This window comes from Poecilia formosa, unplaced genomic scaffold (genome assembly GCF_000485575.1).
Source record: "Poecilia formosa unplaced genomic scaffold, Poecilia_formosa-5.1.2 Scaffold2, whole genome shotgun sequence".
NCBI lineage: Eukaryota > Metazoa > Chordata > Actinopteri > Cyprinodontiformes > Poeciliidae > Poecilia > Poecilia formosa.
In genome coordinates, this window is record NW_006799941.1 from 728,057 (window position 1) to 745,156 (window position 17,100).

The window sequence follows — 17,100 nt, forward strand, 5'->3', positions numbered from 1 at the left end:
TATCTATCTATCTATCTATCTATCTATCTATCTATCTATCTATCTATCTATCTATCTATCTATCTATCTATCTATCTATCTATCTATCTATCGTGTACTGTGAGTTTATCGTTCCTCTGAAGCGCTCCCCAGACGCCGTTTTGCTGTTAACCCACAGTGACTCTGCTCTCTCCATCAACCTTTCTTGTCCTCCTTCCCGGGTCCACTCTCCTGCTGCGACACATTAACATTGTAATTGCCTTTTTTTTTGAGCACAATAAACGGAGCCGGTCCGCTGGGACCCGCATGGCCCCGGGAGCTGGCACACAGCCTTGCCATCGATTTTTCCACACACACCGCTTCTCACCGCCGCCGTCGCTGTTGGAGAAAAGAAAGAAAGAAAGAAAGAAAAAAAAGAAATCCGAGCCGTCAACAAACACAGACCTGATCTGAACATGCATGATGTGTTTGTCTCCGGGTTTCTGCTGAACATCTGACGCCTGCCCGCAGGCAAGTCTGATGAAATGTTTCAAGAAACAGAGCTAATTGTTTTTTTGTTTTTTGTTTTTGTTTTTTGTTTTTTTTTAAGTGCTGCATTCAAAGACTCGACTGTTCATTACCACGTCCTGCTATTATCAGGCCTAATTTGGAAGTGCATCTATGTTACAACAAAAATATCGACGTTCCCTGAGTTGATCAGGGATTTAGGTGAGGCTAAATAATCAATACCCATCACATTTGATCTACCCGACTTCCGTAAGAACTCCTTACTGTATTTACACTCTGAGGATGTTTGTACATGTGTGAGCAGAGAGCAGAGTCAATGGAGGAGCAGACCTTAGAGGCTGCTCTCCTGATGTGGAACAGTTTTGTTCTCATTAAAGTTTGATGTCATGAAAGCAGTGACAGCTTGTCGGCTCTCACAGGGATGAGATGCAGCCATAGAAGAGTCCGTCTGTACCATCTGACACTGCACGTTTTAACAAGATAGTCTTTCTTTAAAAAAAAAAAATTCAAAATAAATATTAGAACCATTTTAAAATTAGATTTATTCAATGTTTGCCTGCAATATTTACATAATAGTTTGTTGGCTTTAATTACATTTATAAGTTGCAAATGTCATTTAAACTTACTGCAAGCTGTTCAGAGTAGAGTCCCCTCACACTTTGGACCCTTGGAGGATAAAGTACAATAAAAAAAATAAAAATAAAAAAAATCTAAATTAAAACATTGCAGTACGCTGACTAGCACTACATGCTAGCTAACATTAAAACAGAAAGATAAGTGCGGGTTACCATGGCAACCAGTGAGCGTTTAAAAGCCCGCCTGCTCCTGCTGCAGGCAAGTTGCGCGCATTCACTGTTTTTACAAACAAATAATCTCTCTGTTAAACTTTAGGCAACCATAGACTCCAAAACAGTCTCTGAGCACAGACATTTGTGTTTGATAGATAAGGCAATATGATAAGAAAAGAACAGTGATATATCTTACAGTGCCTAATCTCAAGAAACAAATACCATTTGCTTGACTTTTAATCATCCTGTGTTTTATTTGTTTAGTTTCTGAGTCTGTTCATATCTTTTGTAAATTCTCTTGGTACTTTCCTCATAGTCCCCACCTGTCTCCCATCAGCAATCACTGCACCTGTCCTCAGTCAGTAATCACTCTCCCCAGTTCTCATACTCCCTGTTTTTAGCCTTCTCTTCAGCATTTAGCTCTATGTTTGATTAAACAAATACCATTTCAATCATTTTAAGCCACATTCAAAACACTGAGTTAAGAATTTGCAACTGATTAAACTAAATGTGGAGAAGAAATATCATTATCTTTTGACATCGGTCTTAAACAAAACAAGTGCTCAATAATATGTTGCAATATTTGTGTTGAATTAATTACATTTTTGCTAAATTAACCAGAATATTTAATTTTATTTCCAAAAACAAAGTATGCAGTTTCAACACATTAATATGAGTAAAATAAAATATATGCATTAGGTATTAAAATAAAGCTGTGACTCTCAATTTACACAACAAAAGAAAATCAAATATAGTCTTAAATGCATTGATCTAAGCAAAAACCAGCCAAAACCTTTCAAGAATCTTTGTGAGTACGTTTAAAAAGAACACATCTCTGTATAACATGCACTAAATGTAGCAAAACAAGCTGAGCGAAATGATCCAAAATACCAACGTGGAGTGACTGACTGCTGCCAGAAAGACATAGGAAGATGCAATTTTATATTTTGTAGATTTGTTCTAAAGAAGTATGTTTTTTTTTAGAAGTATGCTCTTTATATTTCTAAAAAATATACATGTGCTTCTTCTGGCAGAAGTTGTTTATTTTTTTTTTAAATCAAATCAATCACTAATGAAACACGATTAATGGAGCAATACAGGGAATCCCTTTCATAGAAATAACGCCGAGTCTTTGTTTGGTCCAACACATGCATCACTGTGTTTTTATTAGTGTAACCCCTCCATTTCCTCTCCCCATCCAGCCTGAATGATTCATTGAAATGCACATCTTGTTTGCAATTGACTACGTTCACAACCTGCTGAAAGCTTTTTGTTCTGCTGCTGTGATGTCGGCGGGGCCTTCAAATGGCTCTGCTTTAATTGAAAGTCGCAGCACTCACGGTGAGTGCTCAGAGCTTAAAAAAGGCAACCGCTGGCCACGTTGCACACAGGTTTATGAATAAAAACCACCTTTGCTTTTGAAAATGCATTTCTTTCCCTCCTCCACGTCAGTCCTCCTCCCCCCACAGTCGAACTGTGCAGCCACTCTGGGCTTGTCATTAACTGCTATTGTCAGCAGCACAATCAAGAGCAGGAGGGGGGAAAAATACTCTGGCACTTATCATGAGCTCAGACACACAAAAACACACACAGAGACACACAAACAATACGCAACGCGCACACGGAGAATAGATGTTACTATTGATTTCTTGGCTGATGTGTGAGACGTTGCACAAATACAGAAGCCATGCAGACTCCAAAAGGTGCTTCTGTCCTTGAAGAGCTATAATCGTTTGGCTGCAGACTATTGTAATAGGTCAGTATCATCATATGTGAAATGTGATTAAAATTTCCAGCGACAAAGCTTAGTCTTAGAGTATGTTTGGATTAGTTGAGCTGTTTTCGTCTGTCAGTTCTATGATAGTATTAATATTTAAAACATTTGTTTTAAAAGAAGAGAGGGAAGGATCATGTTCCGACAGCACAGTTGCACAAATGGAGTTAGGGTTTGATATTATACTTTATTTTTTAAAATCAACATTTGTCTTTGTGAGGCTCGCCCAAAATATTGTGCTGCACTTTATCTTTTTTTTTGGTGTCTATTCCTATGTAGTGCACCCCTTTAACTTCTGCAAACTATTTCCAAATGTCAAAAAATAATGAAGAAAATCTCTCTAAACTAGTCTTTTGCTGTAAATTATTGTGCTTCCTACAGAAATGATGTCTGTCCTCAATGTTTAAATGGCTTTCCTTTGTTTCTTTCTTGTCTGTGGTACCAACAGTTTTCATTAGATGCACTTTGACCCAACCTCGCCCACTTCTAACCAGATTCTGTTGATGTCGCACAAACTCTGCAGTGGTCGCTTCCTGATTTGGCAAAGTATCCCCTCAGGAGGACATATTTTGGTGGTTAGTAGAGACTCTTTCATATCCTGAAACATTCTTCACTGGAGCTGAACCTCTCATGTTGAAATTATTGATTACCCATTGAAATGATGGGTCAGGTACAATACTCTCTGCCCATCTCTTAATGTGAGGCAATTTTGATGGAAAAGTGTTTAAAATCTTAGACAATGTCTCCAACAGCTTTTCACACATAGCATTCTGAAATTATAAAATAGTTCAGTAATATTTGATTTATTTTATGTGTACATATAAAGTCTTTGGAAAATATTAGATCTTTCAATTTTCAGTTTTTCACCACACACTGCATCTTACAGCCCCAAAAAGTTTATTTTTGGTCTCCTTTGACCAAATTGTCATCTCCCACATGTTTTCTTTACTTTCTACACAGCTGGTAAAAAACTGCTAATGGCATTTTTTTTTTTTTGCCAATGTCTTTCTTCTTGCCAGTCGTCCACATGGGACAAATTTGTGCTTATCTGTTAGTAACTTTTCTGCAACTTCATCCAGACAGGTCTGGTGTTGGAAACCAGATGAACTGGCCATAATTTTATGTAAGGTTGATTCACTCCAGATTGATATGTAGATGAACTAAATAAATGTAATATGATTTTTTATTAATTATACAGTAGTTTAATCTTATGTTGCGCTAATACCTGCTAAGACAAGGCATAAAACACATTTATGCCTTATTATATGACTCAGACAAATAGCAGATTTAGAAAAAATTTAAACACACAGTAAATAACATTTTCATCCTTCTTCACTGACACATTAGAGGTAATTTTATCCTGCTGTTTTCTGTCTCTGTTGTGCAACAGCAAGCTAGTTCCAAAGAGCGGCTGCAGCAGAACGTCCCGTACAAACCTATCAATAAACTGAGCCTCTCAGGTTCAAATCGACTCCGTCCCTCAGGCCTTCCCTGTGTGTGACCTGCCTGTCTACAATCCACTGCCGATCGCTTTCTGCTCTCCCTCATGTACAATTTCAGAAGAACAATGAGAAACACATGCATGACTGCAGAAGGCAATCTGGATACACACACACACACACACACACACACACACACACACACACACACACACACACATGTGTGCATCTCGTGTATACACGAGATGCACACATAAACACGCATTCTCCTACATCCAAGGTCGCAACAATATTTTTCCCAGGTTACGTTCCCAGATAAAACATATTGTACGCCTGAGGGAAATCTGAGAAATGTAAAGAAAGAGGCTGATTTCGCCGATAACTGCAAACTGTGATATGCAAATCAGGTCGGCCACATTCCTGATGCTATTTTTCTCCAGGTCGTCTATCTTCGAGGTTTGACAGAAACACAAATCAGCTCCTGTCAGCGTCCGCCCGCCTCTCCAAACACAGCATTCGCTTCAGGTCTCCAGTGAACAGTTGAATAATTTTAGTTCCTATCACACTGAGTACTGCATTACATGCAGTGTTTACCACATTTTGCATTCATATAGTGTCATGGAGATGTGCAACTTTAATGTCTTCATAATCTTGTTGATTGTCAATGCCATTAATTATATCTGAAGCACAGATGCTGGCCCTCTGGAGAGCTGAATACGGCACACATCACGAAGAAGAGATTTTATTTTCAGAATTGACATTTTCTGAAAGAATCAACATGGATATTTTAACAGATTACGGGGGATTCAAATAAAAATAAAAATCTCATCCAAACCAATTATTTTTTTACACACGACTATCTGCAAAACCAATTCAAACCTCCATGATTTTAATTTAAGAGAAGGAAAGCCCAAAGTTTCAACATTGCTGGGACGATCCGTCAACTGTGTCTTTCATTAAAAAATGAGAAGAAAACAAACTTTTGCCTAAGAGATTTTTAAAATGTAGAATTAGATTTATTAATGTGTAAAGTGGGGGGATATTGTCTTTAAATTACTTTGTTTACATTCTTTTAAGAACAGGAACGCCTTCCTCCTGCTGCCCATCCTGCAGCAGCAGATATTCCCTGTAATTCAATCTTAAATGTAGTTTATCGCATTTCCATCATCATCTGAAATGTTTCTCACCCACAGGTGGATGAAGATACCATCTCTATTGTGTGCTTCTGTTTAGTAGAGATAAACAGCAAACAATATTAAACAGCTCCATAGCTGCTCCTTACCCTTTCTCTCCTCACACACAAGCCGGTATTGCCCTCAATGCTGCCTCACTTTTCATTTCATTCCACATTCTCTCCTCCTCTTTGTGTGTAGAGCTCACTCACTGTTTTTTTTTTATCTCATTCATGGCAGTAAACTGCACCTCTCCTGAATTTTGTGGAAAATGCCAGAGTCATTGGTCTGAACAGGACAGGGACAGACAAACATTCAAGTCTGCAGCGAGGGTCAACACAGAAAAGGTCATCAGAGCTGACCTTTTCTCCATCCAGGACTTGTACAGCTCTAGGGTCATGAAAAGGGCAGCATCTCTGCAGACCCCACACATCCTGGACACAAACTGCTTAGACTTCTACCTCACAGTTAGCGTGCATAGTAACTTTAAACAAAACGTTTCAAACTTAAAGCTTTTGGAGTTTACAGTTCTGGCTTTCTCTTCTTTCTGTCCATAAGCGAACATCTCTTAGTCAGGTTGAAAGGTTAACGGTAGTGCAGACTGATTCAAAATGAAAAGTGGAAAGAGAATGAAATACTTAAACAATGTAAGAGATTCTGCTTTTCACACTGTGTACTATGCAGAATGTTGTTTCAATCACAAGATTTGATTTGTATCATAAAAAGTTTTTACACTTTGCTATTTTCTGACCTAATTGTGCAAGTGATCTGAAGTTACTACCTGGACTCACTACTAAATGGTGGTCTACATCAAAATGTTTCTGTCAATAATATTTTTTTGATATTATTGCTGGTCCTCCACAAATCTTGCCCAACTCTTTGAGTATTCCCAGAGGCTCTTCCTCTACTTGCCTCTCGTTTTCTGAATTCTCCGACATTCACCGAAGAAAAATAAAATTGAGAAACAGAGTCCTCTTGTTTTATTTGTAGCAACAGCTGCATCTTCATTGTATATTTCTAAATGACCAAAATGAATTTATGGCATCGCCCTTCATTCTCTTTTATCCTCCTCTTCTCCGCTCTCCAGCAGCTGCTGCATTCATTAGGGTGAAAGGAGCAAGAAAAGTTCGAGTGCAGTTTTCTGGATTAGCTAAAGATAATTGCAGCTCTTTTTCAAGAGAAAACGGCGGCGTTGCACTGGCCTCTGCATTTCAGAGGCCAGTGCCCACATGAAATGCAGTGCCCGCATTTCATGTGGTATTCATTTCTTCACATATAAACTTAATTTCAGAGATTGCAATTTATTTGTAATTTGAACTGTTTCGCAAACTTTCCTTTTTAACAGCAATGCTCCTTTAATTTCTTTTTACAAACCTGCTAATCTTGACCTCATGTCAAAAAGAGACAGAGCTGATAAGTTTTTTAATTCATTTTTTCCCCATTTTCTTAAATGTATAACTCAACAGATGAAGGTACATCACTTTATGAAACTTTGACAAAGCCTCAAATTTCATCCAATTAAAAGATTACAAAAACCATATAAAGCACAGACAAAGAAAAGATTTCTATGAAGAATACACATTTTTAATGTGTGAACTTCCTTTTTATGTTAAAAACATGATCTCTTAATGAAAGCACAGATTCTAAAGTTCATCATCAGTACACATTGAAAAAAAAAACAGGTTTCAGATTTTCACCTCTAAGTAAACACAAGAGGAATAGATGTGACGTGGATCTCAACTTCTTAACAGAAAGTACTTGTGATATTGATTTGAGCAACATTAAACTCATACTTATCTGCTATTATTTTCTTCTTCAAGCTGGATTTAAAAGAAATAGAAAATTAAAGAAGTTAAATATAAAAAAAAATAATACTCTGCACAACCTTGCAGGTTGGTGATGAATCAACAGATTTCTTTTCATTTCTCTGATATTCGTACAAAACATTTTCCAGAAAAACAAGCATGTCATTTGGTCTACTAAGTTCATTGTTATTCTTTTAAATATGTTCAACGATGCTCTAGGTTCATAGCATTAAAATTTCTTTTATTTAAAGAGTCATAAAAAGCAACAATGAATGATCCTTCGTGATTAAATTTGCTCGTGTCTTTGCAGCAGATTTGCCTGGAGAAGTCAGAGCCTTCAGCTCCTCCGACTTCCTCCTCTGCCGCTTTTCATCCTGCAGCACAGTATGTTTAGATTGCAGCCCTGATGCTCCCGTCTGCAGTCAGAGGGGGAGGAAAAACAACAGATGATTCACTGATGTGAGATGATTACACAACTGTTGGCATTTTATTTCGCTTCTGACCGAGCGCGTGTCTCTGATGGCTGAATTCCTGCTCATGTGGGAATCACGAGCGCCCACCCACGGTTGATGCACCTGCATCCCTCAGTGGGGGAGCTAGAGGAAGAAGTGCAGGCTGCAGCACAGCGCAGAGACATGCAGGCATGTCACAGATTTTTTCCCCCCCATCCCCAGCAGTCACAGAACGCCAGTGCTGGAGATTCATTCTGTTCTGTACGAAAACAGAATTTAGGTACTTTTTAAAAAGCTGTTCTTGTCTGATTCTCAGTCCATTTTGTAGTGTAACCTCAGTCCCCCCAATTCATAAACCCTCACAGCTGGAGCACATTCATCTAATTAGACTAGCCTGTTGGTTCTACAAATCATTCCTTCCATTATCGCTCTCTAATTTATTCATTTGTCACCAGATTCTCTTGTTGTTACCATGATGTTCTCACACTTTCTGTCCCTCCTGCAGCTCTTTTGTTCTTCCGGCTAATTGATTCTCAATTTCTGCAAATTTTCAAACTTTCAAATTATTATTCCTACAGCTTCTCTTTGGGTCCTACATCAACTCAATTACACCAACATAGCAGCTTGAAAGTCGCTGGTAAGATGAGGATCTCGATCTGCTGATAAAAAAGCATCCATGATTTTCTTTATTGAGCCTCTAAATCCTACTTCAGCTATTGCAGATCTCTTCAAATTTATGACACTACAGGTTTGTTGTAATATGAAAGGAAATCACGGGGGCTTTTTTTTCAGTAGATTAGGATTCCCATCTCATCAGCTACTATCAAGCTGCTCTGTCAAGGTAATAAATTGAGTTAATGTAGGACCCAAAGAGACGATGTGGGAAATATTATTTGAAAGTTTGAAAACTTAAAATTCACGCACATCTTTTAACTTGGTAGAGAGTAAACTTTGCATTATTTTTCCATTATTATCCAAAATGAAATTTGTGTAGAGCCATAAAGCCAACTTGGGAAGTGAAATAAAATATTTTGTGCTTTGGGTAAATTTTCAAAATATGCTCTTTATTTTATTTTAATAATAAAAAACAATTTTCTTTTCTTTTTTTTTTCTTCAATTTTGCACAAAATACATAAAACTTTTGAAATAAACATCAAAAAACAAAAACACTTTCTTGATTAGAAAAGGGACAACTGAGTCCTTGTACAAACAGTAAATCAGTGATGTGAGAACAATGAACAATATCTCCAGATCCCATGTCTCTCCTACTGTCGTTTCATGTATACATTTTATGGAGGTATTAAAGACCTGAGCAACCAGCTGCAGAGACATCTTCTGTAGACCAAAACTTGACTATTTAAGTTATGTTGTGTATGAAGGGAACTATGAAGTGAATCACTACCTGAGAAAATGGCCACATGATTCAGTAAAACCATTACACCAAGGCTGTGTACTTTGTCTATAAAAAATAAACTTGACTTCAGTTGTAATTTGAACTGATTGAACATGTTAACACAGCAACTGGTAGAAACATTTTCTATTCCTGGACGCCCAGTTGACTGGGCAGACTTTACAACAATCACTTCTCCTTCATCAGCGTGTAGCTAAGCTAGACCAAGTCCATTTTTGCAGCAATCCCCCTGAGCATGCATGTGGCAACAGTAGAAAGGAAAACTCCTGTTTAACAGAAAAAAAAAACCTCCAGGAGAACCTGACTCAGTGCGACTATTTACTGTCACCAGAAACACAGAATCACTGAACCAGGTGTACTTTCTGTGTTGAAACACAGAAACCATTGAATTGTTATTTAAAAAAAAAACATGCATCTGAATTATTTCATGCTTTAATTTGTAATAATAATAATAATTTTCAAAGGGTGTAATATAATTCCAGCTGCAGTTGATTTTTTTGTGAGTGGTTGAGAATCAAAATCATTCAAATTTAATGTCAACATGATAAAGACAAAGGATGTTTTTAACCAGAGAAACAGGAAATTCTTTGCGCATGTAAGACTAATTACTGTCCACTAAATACATCTTCATAAGTCCTGTATCAGACTCAGACTGAAAAACTAACCGCTGCAAACAGCTGAGGTGGATATTATGTCAGTATCTGTATCTCAGATTCGTTGCCGTCTTCCACTTTAGATCATCTCAGATCCGCTCTGTTCTGTTGCAGAGCTTTCAGATATTACTTCCGCCTCAGGAAGTGGCGCGTCTCTCTGCTCCGCCGTGAGAAGAGGTGTCTGGGGAAAGTGGACACGAGGTCGCAGGCGAGCGCCACATCGGGGCATCGAGCTCCAGCCGAGTGGGAATTTATGTTGATTTTCATGCTTGGCTAAGCCTGTATTGCCAGCTGCCATTTATGCTCAGACATTCATTCTGAATGAGCAACTATGTGTGTATTACTCTCTATATATTTGTGTGTGTGTGTGCGTGTGTGTGTGTGTGTGTGTGTGTGTGTGTGTGTCCTATTTTGGCCAGATGAATATAGGAGACATCTTGGAATAGATACAGGGTCATTTTGTAGCAGAATGTTTTCATCTGAACTGCCTTAAAGACAAAATCAAACTCAGATTTTCTGCATTTAGCAGCAGGCATACACACAAACAGATACACAGCAGTGTTTTCTTTTTTTCTTTTTTTCTTTTTTGCATTCACATGGCTTCAAAAGAAAAGTGGAGAGCTTTTTCCTTTCCTGCAAAACATAATTCAGCTTGGAGTCTAATTCATATTATTACTGAAATTGCCTCAAATTTGTTGCCATGGTAGTTTTTCTTTCGTCTCTCTTTTAAGCTTTGTGCCTCCTCAGTGGCCGATGATTAGAGCCGACAGCGGCTAGAAGGAGCCTGGGCGTGTATGTGTGTGTGTGTGTGTGTTTGTGTGTGTGAATGGGAGGACAGATAGGCTGTGAGGCAGTGACCTGGTAATAGTGAATGTATCCACAGGCTATATTCCAAGATAGTTGCCATGGTCACAAAAATTGGGAGGCAGAGCAATGAGAGAGGAGTGTGAATGTTTTTTTTTCTTTTGTGTGTGTGTGTGTGTGCTCGCGTGTGTGTCTGATGTCGTCTCATGTCTCAGACACAGAGAGACACAGCGAGAGACAAAGAAAGAATCAGAGAAAGGGAAAGATTGACTTTGAGAGGAGGAGGCTTGATGTAACACTGCAGACTAGCAACAGGGAATGGTATTACATTACCAGATGCTGAGCTCTGCTCACAAAGACTCAATTTAACTTGCAACTTTAAGTAATAGCAATAAAATTTTTGTCACTGCTTTGCCATCACCAGCACTATTTAGCTTGTGAGGAATGATAATCCAGAAAAAACCTAAATGACAACATACAGTCCTTACAAAGACTTAAAAATCAGTAACTGACCTCAGAGGAGCAGCATCCAGTTGCTGCCTTCCTGTTGGTTGTTCCAGAAGCTCTTCTTCTGCTTCTCAAATATCTACGGTTGTATAATTGCACATATGTTTGCATGTATTTTCACATGCGAGAAAAAATGTTGACTTACCCTAACCAGTGCAAGGAAGCACAGTAAGTTTGACATCATCGTGTTAACGCAGATCTGTATTGGCAAAGGAGCAATGGGATACTTTTATGGAAAAAAAAACATATTTTAAGATTTCTTATGACGATCGTAAGGCTGAGACAGGTAAAAGCCTCTGTCGCAACAAAAACACACAAAAAGCTTACATTTTTCCTCAAAGCTCTGAATCTGCAGTCAACACTGAAAGTTACACTGACTGATGGAGCAGAGCTGCTGTTTCTTCATTATCATCTTCAGATCCTGCCGCCTCTTTCACTGTGAGGCAAACACAGCGTTTGTTTTCCCACCGTCTCGAGGTGCATTTAAATCCATCACTGACAGACTGCTATAGCGAAGATGATTAATGACATCATGAAGGAGGATTTTATTGATGGGACATTCTCACGTTGTGGACCAGGCGGGATGTTAATTTTACTCTTACAAAGTGGCATCACACACACATAGATCACTATGATAGAACTTCAGAGTGGAAATTAATCAAAACAATGTTTATGTCTACTTGAGGTTCTGAAATTGCAACAGAGGAAGTAAGACGTTTACCTCATGCAGCTTCAGAGCTGGTTAAGTGTTGAACATCACAGCAGCTGCTTCTGGACTGAGAGAGAGATCAGTTAGACTAACCTTTATTCAACATCTCACATTAACTGTAAAACATATAAAAGTTTATCAGCAGTCTCATATTTGAGGTTTTAACAGTCATTCAATCAAAGAAAAATCATTTTGTCTGACACAAACCATCCCTTCAGTTTATGACTGAATAAACTGTGAACGTTTTACCAACATTTTTCCCAACTCCCAGCCTCGTCACATTTCATTTAATGCTGTTTTAGTCTGTCAGTAAATCTGCAGCCCTCACAATGTGATAACATAGTTAATCAGTTGATCGTGTTCACCTGGACACTGCTGCTCTCCTTCAGCTCCGTAACTCGGTGGAGTTGCAGGATAATAGTTTTCACGTAACTTTCCCGTTGAAATATATGTTTTTAAGACATTTCAAGAGTTTATATATTTCTTGAACTCCCCAACTCCACTTGAATTTTCTTGCAAAAGCATTGAAAATATGCATCTAACCTAAAGGGTAAATATTACGCTTTAAGGTTAATATGTTTCTGGGAAATGGTAAGAACTTTCAAAAGTTTTTTTGTTTTGTTTTTTGGATTCTTTTTACTTGACGCTGTAAAACGACTGTTTGAAAAAGGACATGGACTAAAAATGATTTTGCGTTTTTTTACTCCACTTTCTAATTTTTGCTACGCCTCCTTATAGGAAGATGTGAGCCAGTCAGTGATGCAATTCCTGTGTTTTGTCAGTTTTTGCAGACGGCCACAAATTATTTTTATTTTGGTGCTTAATTAAACATAAATGTAGTATATGATTTATTTGATCAAAATTTTGTTTGCTTTACTTCAAATGCTGAATGCTTGTTTTCCTGTCTTCTGTCCCAGCCTGTCTGTAGCTGAATGAAGACCCCTGTCCCGTCTGTCTGCTACAACAAAACATCATCATCATCATCATCATCATCATCATCATCAGACTATGGGGTTTCCCCCCCGCCATGACTCACACACAGATCTAAGACAGACTGTGTCCTCCGGCACGGCGCTGTCATCTCTGCTGCTGTCCACCCACATCTTGTCCCAACCTCCTGAAGCTGCGGTCAGGAAAAGCCCCCCCAGAGGAGGAGGGGGCGCTACTCTGTGTGTTTCTTTACACTCGTGTTGTAAATAATGAGACAGCCGAGACAATGAAATGATGAGTGTGGAGAGGACGTGGCTCTTCATGAGATTTGATCATGATTTTTTGCTAAAGGAAGACCTGGAAATTTTAAAGACATAGTTGCAGCTTCGGATGTCGTTTAGTTTGGAGCTTTCTCAGTTCCGTTTCTGTTTTCTCTCTATTTTTCTTTTGTGCTTTTCCTTTTGTATTTATGCTATTTTTTGTCCTTTTCAATCTTCATTTCTTTCTTGGATTTTCCAAACTTTATATCCTTTTATTTCTTCTTGTTTTATTTCACAAGAACTACTTTTTAGTTCCCATCTTGATTTTCTTTCCTTTCCTTTTTGTGTCTCTTCTTTTCTCCTCTTCTCTTTTCTCTCCTTTTATTTTCTTTTTTTCTTTGGTTTCTGTCCTTTCCCGTTCTTTTCTTTTTTTCTCTCCCCCATTGTTCCTTTTGACTATTCTTTCTACTTTTTCATGACTTTTTCTCTCTTGTCTTTCCCTTTCATTTTTGAATGAAGTAGCTCCAATAAAAATAAAGAGAAACAGTAACAACAAAATAAAACTCATGTATCTCTGGAGGGTTTGGAGTGGGTGTGTTTGATGAGTAATCAAGTTGTAGGACTGTCAGAGTACTGATGCATTTGCTGTGTATATGTGTGTGTTGGGGGGGCATTGGTCCAGAGTCATGAGTCATGTTGAGCCCTCCTCTTCCTCCTCCTCTTCCTCCTTCGTCAGTGGCATTTTTGAAAAGAGGAAGGCTGCACCAACATGCCGCTTCAGGCTAAAAGCTGTCTATTGTCAATGTGTCGTAGTGATAAGGTGTGTGTGTGTGTGTGTGTGTGTGTGTGTCAGAATGATGCGCCGGCATGCATAAACACACATAACCCTTTCAATTCTTCTTTTGAAGTGTGAAGGCATCGCTTTGTGCCTACTTTGTCAGATTTGTTCGACGTGAGACAGACTGTCACTCTGAATGTTTCTCTGTGTGTGTGAGACTTGTGGGGGGGATGGAGCATCTGTCTATGTGAGCATGAACCAGAGTGTGTGTTTCTGATTACTGGAAAATACTATAAAACCCAGGATGCAGTTACAGATTTTGAGGAGCTTTCTGTTACTGTCAGTAATATGCATAAAAAAGAACAATTTCCTAAGTGTCACCATGTAGGACTCATAACCCCAAACTTCTGATGAAATAATTAAATATCAAATTTGGAGCAAAAGTTCAAAAGATCACCTCCAGTCTCCAGTCATGTTGTTGAAAATGACAGTATGTCTCATTTCTAACAATATGGAGCCTGTGGAGTCAACAAAGGCATTTTCAGCCTTGTTTATGTTTATACTGTAGACTATCGCAGATGACAGATAACGCTGCTGGTTTCATGTTAAAAATGTAAATTTATTACCTTTTGGTCAGATTTAACTAAATGCATAATTTATTTGACAGGATCACTCAGGATTATCTGCTCCGGAAACAATCTCCTTCCAGCATATTAGCACTGATGGATACCGAGAGATAAAAATAACCTTCTTTCCATGCAATCATTTTATCTTTAATTATGTGTTGTATTAAATGACACTTTTTATATGTAAATGTGATTATATTAATCTACATACACATTGCAGGTTTATTTAAAACTGTGCTGCTTTTAATTTGGCTCTTTTCTTGCAAAACATAAAGGCCAAAGTGGCTATTTGAATATCTTTGATGTTCCTTTTCAGCGTGTGTCTTCCTCGCGCAGATTCACAATCATCTCTCTGCCTGTCTGCAGGAGCGATAGCACTCTCTTCATTACGCGCTTCATTAATCTCAATGCTAATTGATTCTGCGAGGGCCTTTCAAACTGAGGGCCAAGTCATGTCTTTCCCCATTGATTTTGTGTGTGCGTGTGTGCGTGTGCGTGTGTGTGTGTGTGTGCACCTGCTGGTTCCTGGAGAGACACATCCTGACAGAAAAGCCTCTCCTGGCTGTCAGTCTGCCCTCAAGTGTGGCACTGATATGCTTTGAGGGCCGCAGGCCTGCCTTGGAGACAAGTAGAACAAGAAAAACACCAACAAACAGACCCAGAGGAGAATTTACGGGAAATAAAAGCACAAAACGTGGATGAGAGGCAGTTGGCATATTGTATGTTTGAACTGGCTGGATAAAACGAGGGATGCTGGAGCAGTTAAATGGTCCATGTTCTGTTGCTAGGAGACACTGGGGCTGGATGGTGGAGATAAACGCTGGGATCCACCCCTGGCAGGGAGGAGAACGTGGGTAGGAGTCGGGCGGAGGCAGGGGGTAAGAAAGAGAGAGGAGTGTAAGGGAGGGTGGGAGGCTCGACACAGAGGCGTCGTCAGCCATGGTGGACGGGTTTGTGGCCCCACTTATTCCCCATCCATGCCTTATCTCTCTTTTTCTGTCATTTGCTAAAGTCGGCCACTTTATTCACCCAGATGTGGGTTAAATCTTCATTCTTTTAAAATTCAGAATATAAATATAAAACAACATTTTGCAAGGTCTATAGTCAGTTGTGCTAAATACATTTTTGTCCCCAGTCCGCATTTATGTTTTGTTAAAAACAAGCCACTGCTGCTGCTCTGTCTGATTTTAATACGATAAAATTTCATATTCATAAGTGGAGGTTTTTGACAAATGCCCAGAGTGTCATTAGAAAGGGGCACACACACAATCAGAGGATAAATAAAATGTATCCCTCTCTTTTCGGATGTGTATTGAACAAGTTTTGAAATGCTTTCATGCATGTGGATTCACTGGACAGTTTGCACGTCCTTGTTACTTATAATATGGTGCCTGTTTGTTTCATGGCTGTTTCCATGACGTAAACATGAACAGATACTGATACCGCCTGTGAAGATGTAATTTCTTGAAATTTCCTGGTTGCACATTGCTCAACATAGCACTGAGGTGCTTCTTGCTAGTCTGATTGAAATCACCATTCGCCTCCGAAAGCCCAGAAATATTAAACAACCAGGAAATCCTCTCCAGTGTGGGAGGGGGGAGCTGCTGTGCAGCCTAGCCTGGTAACCTGCTCACTCTAATGCCAACACATAACTCCTCACTGACTGCACGTGAAAAAAATGCAATAAAAACCTTTTTATTTAATACTTGCCCATGTGACCACCCAACCCACTAATGGCACCCTGTGCAACTGCCCGTGTTAAAACTTTGAGAGTATTACCAGAAAAAAAACAAAACAAAAAAAAAACATAGAAACGAAACATTCAAAATTGGAGAAGGAAACTATAAAGACTTGAACTCTTTTCCTCGGAGACCGCACTCTGCCACCTCAGGAAGCAGCTTCTTCTCTAAACGTTATCCCCCCCATCAATCCGGTCAGCAACGACACAAAAAGACAGAGAAGAAGAGCTTCCTCCGTCACATGTGAGGTAGGTAAGTGGTGAAGCTATCAACGCACGTGGTGATTAGCTATGAATGGGATGCTGCTGTCTGATTGGTGGAGAGAGCCGGGGGTCAGGCGTTCTGCCAGCAGTTCATACAAGGCTGCTGATTGCTATTCATCCACTGATTACAGTAATTTAAATCTGCAGCAGGCCGAAGGGGGCTGCGTCTGGCAGGCTGGCTGCTGGAGCTGGATGCAATTTGGTTTGCTTTCAATAAGGCAAAAAGAAAGAACGCAGCACACAAGGAGGGAGAACATGAACACATCTGTAAAATAAACGCCTGAAGATATTGTTTATTTTATATGTAAAACTTACAGGGCCACTAAAACTGCAGAAGAGTTCAGGCTTTGTAAGGATAAAGCAGAATGACGCAATCATTTTGGTTCTTTTGTCTTCCTGGCTCATGCATGGACAGCCTGAGACCTTGAATAATCAAAGTTGATGAAGCAGTTGGTCACAAATGTTCTTTTTCCAGGAGCTCTCCTGATGATTAATCAGAGACCT

The 17,100-nt window shown here is 39.1% G+C and overlaps 1 long non-coding RNA gene across 2 annotated transcripts; it reads right to left on the reverse strand.

The window, feature by feature from the left end:
• Nucleotides 1-7,226: 7,226 nt before the first annotated feature.
• On the reverse strand, nt 7,227-12,105 carry LOC103135580 (uncharacterized). 2 transcript variants are annotated; one of them, XR_001661715.1, is made up of 5 exons: nt 12,013-12,105; nt 11,619-11,727; nt 11,437-11,490; nt 11,298-11,370; nt 7,227-7,880 (listed from the first exon to the last, which is right to left on the reverse strand). It is a non-coding gene; the product is annotated as an uncharacterized LOC103135580 (long non-coding RNA). The 2 variants fall into 2 exon arrangements; XR_001661716.1 differs by lacking the exon at nt 7,227-7,880 and adding an exon at nt 10,040-10,161.
• Nucleotides 12,106-17,100: the final 4,995 nt, after the last annotated feature.